Below are 12,962 nucleotides of genomic sequence, written 5' to 3'. Positions count from 1 at the left end.
AAACCATGAGATCACAGCATTTAGAGCAATCATTTCCTACGAGCAGTATTTCCTTTGATTATTAATTAAGATGTGTTTAAATAGAGAACATGATTTGGTATTTTTTCCTTGTCTAGTTCCTGTGATACTAAGTAAACAAAAGTACAGATAATTAAGGTGTCCCAGTTTCTTTCAGAAGCAGCTTGGAGTAGTATCCTGACTAAAAAATAGCAACTGATTATTTACTAAGCATATAATTTTATAATAATAAAGGAAACATGCTTGCCAGATCTGAAATAGTAATAATGTAACATGTAGTGAATTGTTAATGTGTGTTAATAGTAATGTGATATTTAGGGCAGTTTAAAAATATTTGTAGAGAAAATGTTATATTTTAAATAAGCAAATTCAGTATTATTTTCTACAGAAATAGGAAACAGTGTAGAATTAAATAATGCAATTATTCTGATAAAATACTAATAATTGAAGAATGTGATGTAAGTCACTTCATCTGTGCTGGTGTGCTCTTAATTGTTAATAGCTTGTTGTCTGTCCATTTGTTTTAAGTGCTAGGAAGATGGGCAGGAATATAGACCTTGTGAAATCGATGCAAAGAGAAAATTTCTGTAAAAGAAGGATTATGATCCTTGGTGTTACACATTAATTTGTGATATGACCTGTAGGTGATCCCTGGCTTGCTTCCACCCAGTCTTCCCTGGAGGCAGCAGGGAATGGTTAATGATTCTCGCCAGGAGCAGCTGACAGGAGCACAGCACTGGGGCAGACCCTGTGTGAAGGTGCAGAGGTGCTCTGTTTTGGCTGCTGGGCACTATATTTTTCATAGGAATAGGTCAACCCTTCAGTGCAGTGGAAGGGTCAGCTTGCCAAACAGTAGGAGCAGATTCCTCATATCCACTCTGCCATCATTATTCTCTTTCTCACCCACAAGGAGCAGAGCTTTTTTAGGCTGGCTATTCTGGTCTCTGGAGCACACAAGAAAAGCTGGGGATGAGTGATGGCTGTTTGCATGAGGTGGGAAGGGCCAGATGGTTGCTGGAGAGGAAGAAAGAGGAGTGAATGCTGGGTGGTAAGGTTTAACATTCCAAATCAGAATGCAAGTTTGGACCAAACTGAAAATTATTTTAAGGAATATAAATTTAGTTTCATGTTCTTTGTTTTGTACATTTCTTAGCAGTGACTAACTCTTGAGTCAATTCCTATAGTTATGTATAGATAAAATATATTTTTTGTACATTTTTGTCCTCTCTAGTATGAATCCTTTGCAGGTTTCTGTTATCTAGGTGAAGGCAGCTCATGAAGCTTGCTTCCTGTTTCACAGTTTAGTAGGATCTCTGGGCTTTTTCTATTACTAAAGGACAAGACATCTGGCAGAAAGGAGTTCATGGAACTGATGATAGAACTCTATTACCAGAGCTCAAAGAAGGATTTTTGAAAACACAATATATGATGATAGTTCTGTTAACTTGACACTAGTGGAAAAAAAGATATCATAATGACAAAAATTGCAGCTTCTCTTTCCCATTAAAAAATAAGTAAGAATTCTTCAAAGGTATTATTTCTCTTTAAAATCATACCTAACTTTGGAAAACAGGAGTTACACCTATGAGTTTGAAGCAATGATTTAATGTTTATCCTCTTAATGGCTTTTGTGAAATTTAACATTTAGCTCACCCTGATAATGAGGCTTGTTGCTAGTTTAACATTTCTAGCCTGCCCAGTTGTGTTTTGTAAATACAAGGATCAGCAGTCAGGTGCAAAATTTTTCTGGATATTGCTGTGAAAATAAATTTTCAGTGAGTTTTATTAGCATGATTTAAATTGAGTGCTAAAAGTAAATTTTAGTGCTAAACATGCCAGCAATTAAACTCTCTCATTTCATGGTAGTAATAGTGGTTTTCTACCATGAACACTGTGGAAGTTCTTAATTCTCAGTTATTGTTTTCCTATATCCAATATACTGCTTTTGCATACTTAATACTGAGTGTATTAATGTAGTGTATAATTACTGATAGAAGGTAATTAAGTTGGCAGCTATTTTACTGTATTTGTACTACTCCAGTAGATTTTAATATTGTGAACCAAATGCTGTATATGAAAGTGTAATGCTAATCTGTACAAAACCCAAAATTCAATTTTTTTAAAAAAATTGGATTCAAAGAAAAGCATCGTTTCCTCTTAAAACTTTCAATTATGGTGGCTTCAAAGGAGATACCATTCTTTTAAGAGCTTTTCATATTTTATGGGATATTTTTAATCGATTGAACGTACTAAAAATGTTAGAGCTTGGGAGGGAAAATGCCAAGTGATTGAACAGATTTACCCAGAAACTCCTTGGATTATTTCAGTCCAGTTTTTAGCTTTCCTTGTTCTTTAGGTGTTTTAATCTTTACAAATTCTTTAAGTTTTCTTTGTGCTGACCACTTGTAGATTCTAGATGCAAAGATCTTTCAGAGGCCATGCTTCTGAAGTTTTTCATCCTGAAATTTGGAGTTGCAGTTCTCCAAAATTCATGCACTGTGTACCGCTGGTGAGCAGATGTGTTTTAAGCAGTCAGGTTTTGAATCATTGTTAGAGGAAACGAATTTCATCTTTCCAGCTGAAAGAGGAAGTGATGAACCTGTATAGTTCTTTCCTGGTTCTGTAAATTACTGTGACTGATATACTAGGATGTGTATTTAAATGTGTTTTCCTTGCCAAAGATAATTAAGAACTAATTTTCTGGCAATGACTTTCACAAATGTGCCTTTGAATATGCCAGAACCTGTATACACCACCAAAAAGCAGTGGAGAAGGCACATCTGTTTTACCTGTGTCCCTCATTTTGTGCTGCAATTTCATATTTTATTTGATCTATCATCAAATTTGTTTGCAGTTTTCTATGGGCTTCTTTTGCTATGCTATGTAAGTTGTGCTATATAAATCCTTTAGGAAGTAAGTTTTTAATGTTATTTCAGTCAAACTTCAAAGACATCTAAAAGATACACAAACATGTCAAAGAAGTTTGCAGTTAGTGTGAATTATTAGAACAGTCAGTTCTTGGTGGATTTTTCAACACGGTAATTCCATTTGATGGGTTTTAGTACTTATGTGGAAGGATTTCAACACTCTTAAAATTGCCTTAGACTGATGGAGGCAGTTTATCTTCTTTTGAGGGAGGGATGTGGCTGCCATTAAACTATCTGCTCTAATTTTAATTAAAGCAGCATGACTTACATTTAGACAAGGCAGCACAACAGATTTGGGAATGGCAGTCAGAACTTGTTCAGTCCTGTACTATTAAATATCAAACTTTTCTTCCATGTGTGAAGCATACAGTATTTTTAATGTCGTATTTGTGTTATCATTCCATTGATTTTTATTATATTTGGCAAGTAAGTTGAAAACATCAGTGTATTTCTTAAGGTGTGGGGGATTTTTTGTGATATTCTCAAGATGTAGGATTGCTGAAAATTGCTGCAGTAGATGCTACAGACTGAGCTAAATGAAGCCTGTTTTAGGAAATATACATTAATTTAATTTTAAATTCTAAGGATGTTTATACATTTTTCTAGAAGGCTGGTGTTTCTAAGGCTGTTTGACTAGGTAAATTGGCATAGAAGACAAGACAAATACTGTGAATTTGTCCTGCTGCTGTTCCAGTAATTGGCATTTTAATGGATAACAGTCTCCTGCTTTCTCTGGAGATACCAACATTCTGTCCCATGGTGGGTGGTGCCACACCTTGCCTATTTGTGAATATTTTCTGTGTTCACATGCGTGACATTTTGCAACATCTGAGCCCTGGAGGTGGTGACGTTAATCATAATTAATAATCTGCTGAGCTTGTAAATATTTAAATTGACTTTCCCCTTGGGTATTGAGTGAATCTGGGGCAGACATGGAAAACAGAACTTGTTAATTGCATCTCTACACATGGTACTGAAAAAAACCCCTAAAAATTCAGAAATTTGCTGAAAGGCTAAGTCCTTTGTGTGGTGTTGATGATGAGTTGTCACTGGCATTAATGGGAATATGTCTGGGAAGAAGAGATGGTACAGCCCTACTCTTGTACAGAAACTTGCAATGCTAAAAATAAAAATTTTCTTTTTCATATAACATGAGTTTGAAAAACATTGACATCTATTCCCGCAGGTTCCTGCTGCAGACATAACATGGATCAGCAAAACAATTATTTTGTTGGCATGTCTCAAAACAGATCTCGAAATAAAACAAGCTACATCAGAAAAAACCTTTTGGTGGGTAGAACTGCATCTACAATAAGGCTGTGCTAAAAACTGCTGTGCTGGGAGCACAGAAATGTTAAACATCAATCCATTATTGTTAAGTTGGGAAAACATTTGTGTGCAGCCCAGTCTGTGCTTGATTTTACTCAAATTGGGCTCAATAAAGCAACCAGTGGAGGCTGATTTCCAGGTCAATAGCCATTGATGTTAGCTTGATAATAAACAGGGCTCTTAAACCAAAAGCAAAGGTGATGCAAATAGACATAGTTATCAAATAATCAGCTGATAGACATAGTTATTCAATAATCACTAAAAATAATCTGAGAAGCTGTTATATAAACAATGTTACTGGATCAAAGTGTCTTTACTTTTCCTTTCTGCTGTTATGGTAAAATGGGTTTTATCTCAACTGCCATAGTTCCACTTAATATTCATTAGAAGCTCAGCATGTTTTGCCATTGTTGCACAGGAATATGCAGGGTTTTAAACATGAAAAGAATCATACATGGAAATTGATCATCTGTGTCATGTATCACGCTATCAAGAGATCAAGCAAAACTTTTCTTTGCTTCCTCTTATGTTAGAGAGTTGTCAGTTCAAGTGACATCCTATAATTGATAGATCTTTTCATCTGTTTTCAATACATGGTGGCAAAAATTCAGTGTAAGACATAAGAATGTTAATTTTCACAGTTCAAGCCCCAAAGGTTTGTGTATCATTCATACACTTTCAGAAATTGCTTTTTTCTGGGAATAATAAGGCCATAGAATTGAATGTTCTTTGCTTTTGGTAAGGTAAACTGGATTGTTTGTACTGATTTCCCAGTGAGAGGATTATGAAGTGACTTCTGCAAAGTTAATGCTGTTTGAAAATTCTATGAATAAAATAATGATCACCTTTCACCCAATTCAGTAAAGAAGCATGTTGCTTCTAATTGTTTTTTTTCTATATCCAGTCTGAAAGATGGTATCTCAATACTGGGTTAAAAAGCCATGCTGTCTGGACTCAGCATGCAGCTTTCTGTGCTCTGCAGCAGCACCCGTGCTCTGCTGTTCCCTCTCCATGTTAAACAGGTTTATGCAGTTGCCCGAGTGTGGCCAGGCTCTGTCCCTGTGGCACTCTGTGTTTGAGGGTGGCAGCAGGTGGCTCTCGAAGGGCAAACCAGCAAATACCAGTGAAGTGATGTTTGTAGAGGGGCACACACCTCCCCTGCTTTCGCTGTAATTGGCACAGGTACAAAGAGGATGGTGGTGCAGCAGCAGTGACACCTGCCTGCACATGTCAGCTCAGTGTGATCCCAAGAGTTCCACAGAGCTTTAAGTCTACTGCTGGCAGGAGCCTCAAAATGCCTTACTACATCTCCACTGCTGCTGTTGAATTTGCCAAGTGAATTACTGCTGTTACAGAAAGGCCAGTGCATTATACTGCACATTTCTGGTGTGTGGGCATTCCCAGATTTGTTGCCACTGTTAAATCCAAAGCAAAGAGTCTCTGGTAATTGCTGTTACCCTTGCCATTTCTAGTATTCTAGCATGTGTTGGCTAAGACACTCTTAAAAACACCCCACAAAACCCAAAAAATAGAGTTTTTATAGGCTTAGTTGTTTTTTACTGGGTGTTGGAACTGAGTGTGCAGATCTCTGGCCTCACTGGAAAACTAGATTCTGTTCTCTGTTGTTTGATCTGTCACAGGAAGTCTGCAGATGCTCTTGAAAGAACAGCAGAAATGCTTAAAACTCCTGTAAAATATTTTATGCCGAATCCATTGAGGTTTTTTTCTGCTTCATTTTGCATTTTTTACTCTGAATAGCACTTGCTTTTTTAAGAGCATTTGTAGTACATTCAGCTCAACCAGTCATGGGTTTAAGATGGTTTTTTTTCCCTGACTCCACTGAATTGACAGCTGTGCTCAAGCTGGCTGCATTCAGGTAGAGGAGTGTTACTGAACAGTGCTGTAGTTTAAATCTCTGCTCGGGGAATTTATCATTAAATAAATCCAGCCCAGGAACTGATTAAAATATAGCAATCAATATTAATTTGCTAAATCATAATTGTTGTACAACTTGCTGCAGACCTTTGGGACTAGGCAACTCTTTGAAAGACTTATCAGAAAATGTGAATTGTAAAAAAACATATACAGTCCTGAGGGCAAACAAAACCAGAGGTGATACTATGTTTATAGTGATTTTTAGGAAACTAAACTGCTCGCCTTTTGTTGTATATTCCTGCCTTCTGTTAAGCAGTAAAACTTCTTGTTCTGTTTTACAAGCATTAGTGCTGGTACAAGTGAGAATTTGGAGAAGTGGACAAGAGAGGGCAGGATTGTCACACCAGGAATAATTCCAAGGCCAGTCTAAGCATTAGTGGCTATTATATATGCTGCACAATGTGGTGGTTTTAAGAAGTATAGGATGGTTCAATATGTTAGCAAGACAGTTGTAATATTCAGTTCAACTCAGTAATTCAGCTCTTATCCAAAACTACCATATTTTAATTTGGACTGAAAAGTTTTGTTTCAGAGGCTGGCACTTAATTTTTTAATTTTTTTTGAAAAGCACTAACCAAATTCTTCAAACTGTTTCTCTGAATTCAGCTAGCAATAAAAAAAAAAAATCTCTTTTCTATAATAATGAGTATTTTGGTAATCAGGCAAACCTTTTTAGTGCTACTTTTAATTTAGAGGGAAAACCTAAATTTGGTTGGAGAAGACCTCCCAGATTGCTTTGCTTATGTGTGGCCCATAATTTGCAGAAGTTTTAATGAGAACTGAGTGTGGGAGAAATAGAAGGTGGTGAGGGAAACCTGGGAAGCAGTGAGCAGCCAAGAGATGAGGTTAGATGAGACACTGGGTGTGGAGAACAGGAATGGTGAAACTGGTGTTGCACAGGTCCAGGTTGTGAGCACCTGCTTGGTGAGGAAAACATTGTGAGATAGATGATGTGCAGTCCTGATTGTGGAGGAACTGGACTGCAGGAAAGGGAATGAGGAAACAAATGGAGAGAGCCTGGGGAAGAGTGTGACTAAACCATGTACTGGGCTTGAGTACTCTTACTGGAGGTGTTGGATTACTTTGTGCTGACAAGACCATGGGAACTAAGAGCAAGATTTTCTGGGGGTAAAAACAGAGAATCCTGAACAGGGGAGTTGAAGTTTGAACATTGCCAATAAGTTTGGAGAATGAGAATTTTTTCTCAAGGTGGGCAGTAGCAGCTGCAATGCAGGGGGCTGATTAGTCAAGATACTCCTGCAGAAGTCTGCTCTGGGTGCAGTGTCTGCCTTGTGGTGCAGAGTTTAGCTTTCTGCTTGTTACTTGAGAAAGCTGCCATGCAGAGCAATTAAACAGCTTGTTAGCTGGACAGTTATTTGCAAGAATGCCTCTTACATATTTGGTTGTGATCATAATGTAGTGCACTGCTTTGAAATTGCTTCCATGGCAGTTGATTCAGATGGGGAAAGACAGGTGGGAGGACTTGCTGGGATATCCCTGAAGGATGGAATGAGCTACATGTGGGGCATAGTTTGTGTACCCTCTGTATAGGGCTTTGGTTGTTGCCCTGTAACAAAGATCTGTGCTCAGACTTTTCTTGTAGACTACTTGCTTTGGAGAGTTAGTGGGATGTAAATGGTCACAGTCTGCCTCTCCAGGGAAGTGGGATGTTACAGCAAAACAGAAGTGTGATGGTATAGTCAGTGCAAAAGGCAGCACCATGAAACGGGCTTTTTCTAGGCAGTTCTGGTCCGTCTGTTTTCAGTGTGCTCTTTCCTGGAGCAAAGCATTCAGCCATCCATCCTCTTCCAGGGATCCAATTTTTGTTTTTCCCAAAATGTGTCTCTTGGAAACAGCCTGTGAATTGCATCATGATGGGGCTTTACAGAATTTTGTAGGCATGGGGCTGTAATAGTGTTTTCCCTGAAGTGAACCAAACTGGAAAGCATGTGCTGCCAAGTATCTGGAGATTTTATCTTCATGCAATTGCAAGACTTTGTCATAATGAGATTGGAAACCTTGTTTTTGATTTTTCTGAAATGTCTGGGGTATTACTTAATTATTTAAGACTGGCTCCCTACTGATTAGATTATTGAAGAGCTGAAATACCCTCAGTTATAGGGTGTATTCTGGATGCAACTGCATATTCTAACTGTGAGCTGGCTCCTCCAAGAGCCCACTCAGGTATGGATGTGGTCTGTAGGTCACTGATTGTTGAGAGCTGAATAGTTTTGTCTGTTTGTATATCACTTCTGAGCTGGAATGGACTCTCAGAGCAGAACTTGAAATGCTTTAGATGGTGCTGTAACTGGCAGACTTTATCCATGTACAGGTAAATAAGAAACCACACCAAAACTGGTTTTGTTGCTTTTACAGGTGATTTGATGCTGGTGATTTGATTATTTGAAAAATGTACAGCTTGGTCCAATGTGACTTCAACTGTACATCCTCCTTTTGAAATGACTTTTCCAGCATTCTCATGGCATCACATATCTTGTAAAGTAATCTGATGTTTAGGAGCTGAATTCCACTAAACATTTTATATTTTATTCTTTTTATCAAAAAGATTCTGTGAAGTCCGTTCTTGAGGCTTTAATTTTTGCCAGTTATGAAGTGTGTGACTCACAGGGGAGTTACTTAATGCTGTGTTTGTGTGATTACTTGTGACTTGTGAAATTTTAAACTTGCTTTGCCTGTCTACATGAAGTACTTCCCTATTCCTTCTCCTTTCATGGCTGTGTTGCCTTATTAAGAAAGGAAAGGGCACTGATTTTGTACCTGGCCACTGGTTATTAAATGAAACAGACTGAAATGCTGCCATGCAGTCAAATTCAAAATTACATCAGAGTCCATCTAATAAGTATTCAAATGAAAAGAGTAATCTGTATTAAGCTTCTCAATGTGTTGTAAAAAATGCAATAGATACGGAACTTAGATGTGACACAGACCTTGTATAGTCTTGGTAAATAAATTCTAACTCAATCTTCTCATCTTATTCAAAATTCTTAACAGTTATATGAGTGAGTGCCACTGAAGTGTTTTGACATACTTAGCCCACAAGTCATAGCTTTTATTTTTTCTTCTTATAGTTCATTACTATCCAAAATGGAGCTGTGTTTGTTACTAGGATATTTTTTGTCCAAAAATGATGTGCCTCATTTCTGCAAGTGTCAGGGCCCTTCACGCATGTCCAGATCTTTTGGGCTGAAAGTCTGTGATGGTGAGTGAGGTACTGCTGTGCTCTCTGTCTTGCTTTTGGATAATTGTGATAGAGCAGGTACTGGTAGCTGAGTGAGTGTCCTCACTCTGCCTCCATCCTTTGATTAGTGACTTCTTGGGGCTGTTTTGAGTGTAACACCCAGGTATTCAGAAGGTGTCTGTTTGTGGCCAGATGGAATGACCAGGGGACACCCACTGTGCTTCAGATGTGGTCTTGCATAATACTTGTTGCAGAAAAATTCCACATCCTTCATTCCACCCTGAAGCTTTACAAAATACCATCTGTGCATGCAATCACCTGCTCTAATTTGCTTTTGCTGTTGCAATTATTTCCAAGGCACAAAGTCACAGTACAGACTCAGTGCAAAACAGAAATAATGGAGCCTTCTGTACTGAATGAAAGACCTGTGAATTTGGTCTTTCAGACTGTGCCTCTCTTTAATGTGTCTGTGCCCACTTAGATGATACACTGTTGAAAGTGAGGTCCATTAAAGCTGGCTGTCATGTCTCTCTGTCTTCCCTTTTCTATAGTTTTTCTTTATTTATTCAATATGTAGCTCAGACTGAATTTTTTAGGAAAGAGTTCAGTTATTTTAAAAAATGAGGCTTGAAAAACTGCATTATTTTGCCTGTGCAGGCATCTTCCTTTCTTTCCCCAGCCCACTTTCCTGTGCTTAGTCTATGGTCTAGAAAGGTGATGATGGCATGGTGGCTAGGAGATTTTGTGATAATGATGTACATTCTTTCTATGTTTAAAATCTCTTATAAAGAAATTTCATATAAAAATCTCTTATAGTCTTTCCTTGGGAGATAGAGGAAAGGTCACAATTCTGCCCATGTTCAGTGAAGGCTTCTATTTGACATTCAGTTTTTCTGAAGGCTTGACTCAATGGTGAGCAGGAAGATGGTTCAAGAAAAACTCCATTTTGGGAATACTGAAAAAAGTAGCTAGATCAAAGCAGGTGCTTGAACTGTGAGAAGCTCTGATGCTGTCATGTAACAGCATTTGTGGCTCCTGTGGAAGAAGAGTCAAATGTCAAGTGAACGAGAAGTGGTGGGAGTGAAGGAGCCTGCTGTTGGCAGTGAGGTAAGAAGGAACTTCTTGTGATACTGGGGAGAGACTGAGAGCCAGTGGGACAAATGGGGACAAGGTGAAAAGATGAGGTAGATAATCATGAGGTAACAAAAAACAGCAGCAGAGAACATTCAGGAAGAAATGGGAACTAGTAACTAATCAGATAGAAGAAACAGAGGTAGAAGAGGGAGAACTTTGTCTGCAAGAAAGTGGTGTGCAGCAGGAAAGTAGGAACTACCCAAATAAAAAACAAGATGAGGGGAAAATGGGCCACTGAGCTTAAAACAGAGTAGTAAGTCACGGCAGGAGCTATGGGAGCACCGACACTGGGTGGTAAAGGAATCAAAGCTTGAAGTTATAAACACTAAGAAATAATTAAAATCTGAGGAGATGAGGCTGTGTGTGTGGTATGACAGAACAGAGGTGCCCAGAGAGGTTGCACTCCTGTCATCGTGGTTCTGCCACTTCTCTGCTTTTCATTGTTAGTGCTTGTTGAGCTCTTCCACAAGCCAGCTCAGCAGCAGAAGCCTGTTGGAGCAGCTAGCAGCTTGAATCATCTCAAAAAGAGCAAACTGCTGTAATTGGAGGCAGAGGAGAGTTAATGGGGGGAGTAGTGTGGCCTTCCTTATGTGGCAGCAGTGAGTTATTGAATCTGACAAATGGGAACTGCACAGGTGAAGAGAAGCAGTTTGAGGGAAGGGACCTGCTGCAGAAGAGAAGCAGGACTGAAGCAGTTACAGGCTGGGAAGAAAAAGTCTGAGAGGGAGAAATTGGCAGAAGAGCAAGTCTGATAGAAATATTCCTTCTCAAAATGCCTAGAAGGTCCATGATTCTTTCAGTCTTGCCTTTTACTGCTGTCAGAAAAAAATGGTAAAAGCTAGAGGAAATGTAAAGATTTATCTGGCAGTAGAACATTAACATCCATTAGCAAAAGTGGAAGAGGTTTTTTAGTAGGCTTAAAAGCTCTCTTATGCTGATAAGTCTTGATGTAATTTGAACATCATAGAATTTCTCCCTTATTTAAAGGACTAGGAAATGATACATATAGGAAAGTAATGCTTTCTTGAAGTTGTAAAATTAAAAAATAAGAAACGTAAGTCTAGTCTTAATTTGTTACATTTGCAAATATACCCTATTGTTTTAATTTTTAGCCAGTGACTCTGCTTTGGTCAGAATAAGGAATGAACAGTATTAAATAAAGATTTCATGAATATTTTCTCATCATAATTCTACGTCTTACTGTGTCCTATTCAAATTCTGATCTGAGTAACTGGTAATTTCCATAAAGACTGTGAGTGATCTCCTGTAGGGAGATACTGTTGCATACATACTCTAAAATTTCACTCTGATCTGCATACAGTGAGTTGAAGGATGAGAATTAAAAATATTTTTAAAAAAAATTAAAATTCCAACCCCCGAAAAAGTGAAGAAACCACCCTCCCCAAAACCCACTTAGTTCATCTATAATTATTAACTGGGTAGAATAAAATATCATGTCATATTTTTTCTGTATGTTACCAGTCTGTAAATAAAAACCCAGGAGTTGAGTGATACTGCTGAAAAGTGTTGTGGAATGTATCCTTTGTGACCATTTAGACACAAGGGACCAAATCCAGCCAAGTGGACTCTGGAGGTGTGGTGTCCCATACAGCATATCCATTCTGTGGAATTTCTGGAATGTATTTGTGCTAGGAAGAGCTTTTTACTTGCGAGTTCCACTGCTGAGAATTTATGCATTGGCTTCCTTTAGCAATTTTTGTATAAGTTTTTATTTGGCCATAACACCCAAGCAAACAATGTACCAGCATCTGGGTGCAGATGACCTGATACAGCCTCTTCAAAGGGGAAATTGTTGTATACCAGAAAAGCACAATCATTATTATTTTACCTTCTTTAATTTGCAGTAGCATAATTAAAAGATGGATTTGCTTTAGCTGTATTTATTTTATTTTTCCTTCTTATTGCAACAGGCTAGGCAAGTTCTTATTTGCATCTATAAAATATGCTTGGGAAAGAAGAAAATGATCTTTGCCTTAAGGGCAGAGCCCACAAACACTCTAAGCTTCCAGGCAAATCTATTTGATGCCAAAAAAAATTAAAGTTGGCAAAACTAATTTGTAGTAAATACTACCAATCAGTATATGCAAGCTGCCTATGAATTTTGTAAGAATTATTTCAACAGCTAAAATTTTCAGATACTTTATATACATGTTTTATGTATCATAAAGTAGAAATAGCTAAAATGGCACATCTCATGTTAATATGACTCAAGAGTTAATGAACAAATCCTGCAAACACTGAGCTTAAGACGCGATGTTATGTTACTGTGTCTTGACAGAAATTGGAACTCTCATTGTTGAAAGTATTGCTGTTTATGATTTCAGGGTAGAGCTCTAAACAAAGTGTTCTGAAACCCAATGCTTAAAATTGTGTGGGTTTTCTTTTTGTTTTCTTCTGAT

At 37.9% G+C, this 12,962-nt stretch overlaps 1 protein-coding gene across 1 annotated transcript in view; it reads left to right on the top strand.

Annotated features, from left to right (window-relative positions):
* RALBP1 (ralA binding protein 1) overlaps nucleotides 1-12,962 on the top strand; it is a 32,534-nt gene that overhangs the window by 3,472 nt on the left and 16,100 nt on the right. The gene's annotated exons all lie outside the window — the stretch shown is intronic.

This window comes from Erithacus rubecula (assembly GCF_903797595.1).
Source record: "Erithacus rubecula genome assembly, chromosome: 3".
In the NCBI taxonomy this organism is placed as follows: domain Eukaryota; kingdom Metazoa; phylum Chordata; class Aves; order Passeriformes; family Muscicapidae; genus Erithacus; species Erithacus rubecula.
Note: the sequence above shows the minus strand (reverse complement) of the source record. Positions and strands in the feature narration are given on the sequence as shown.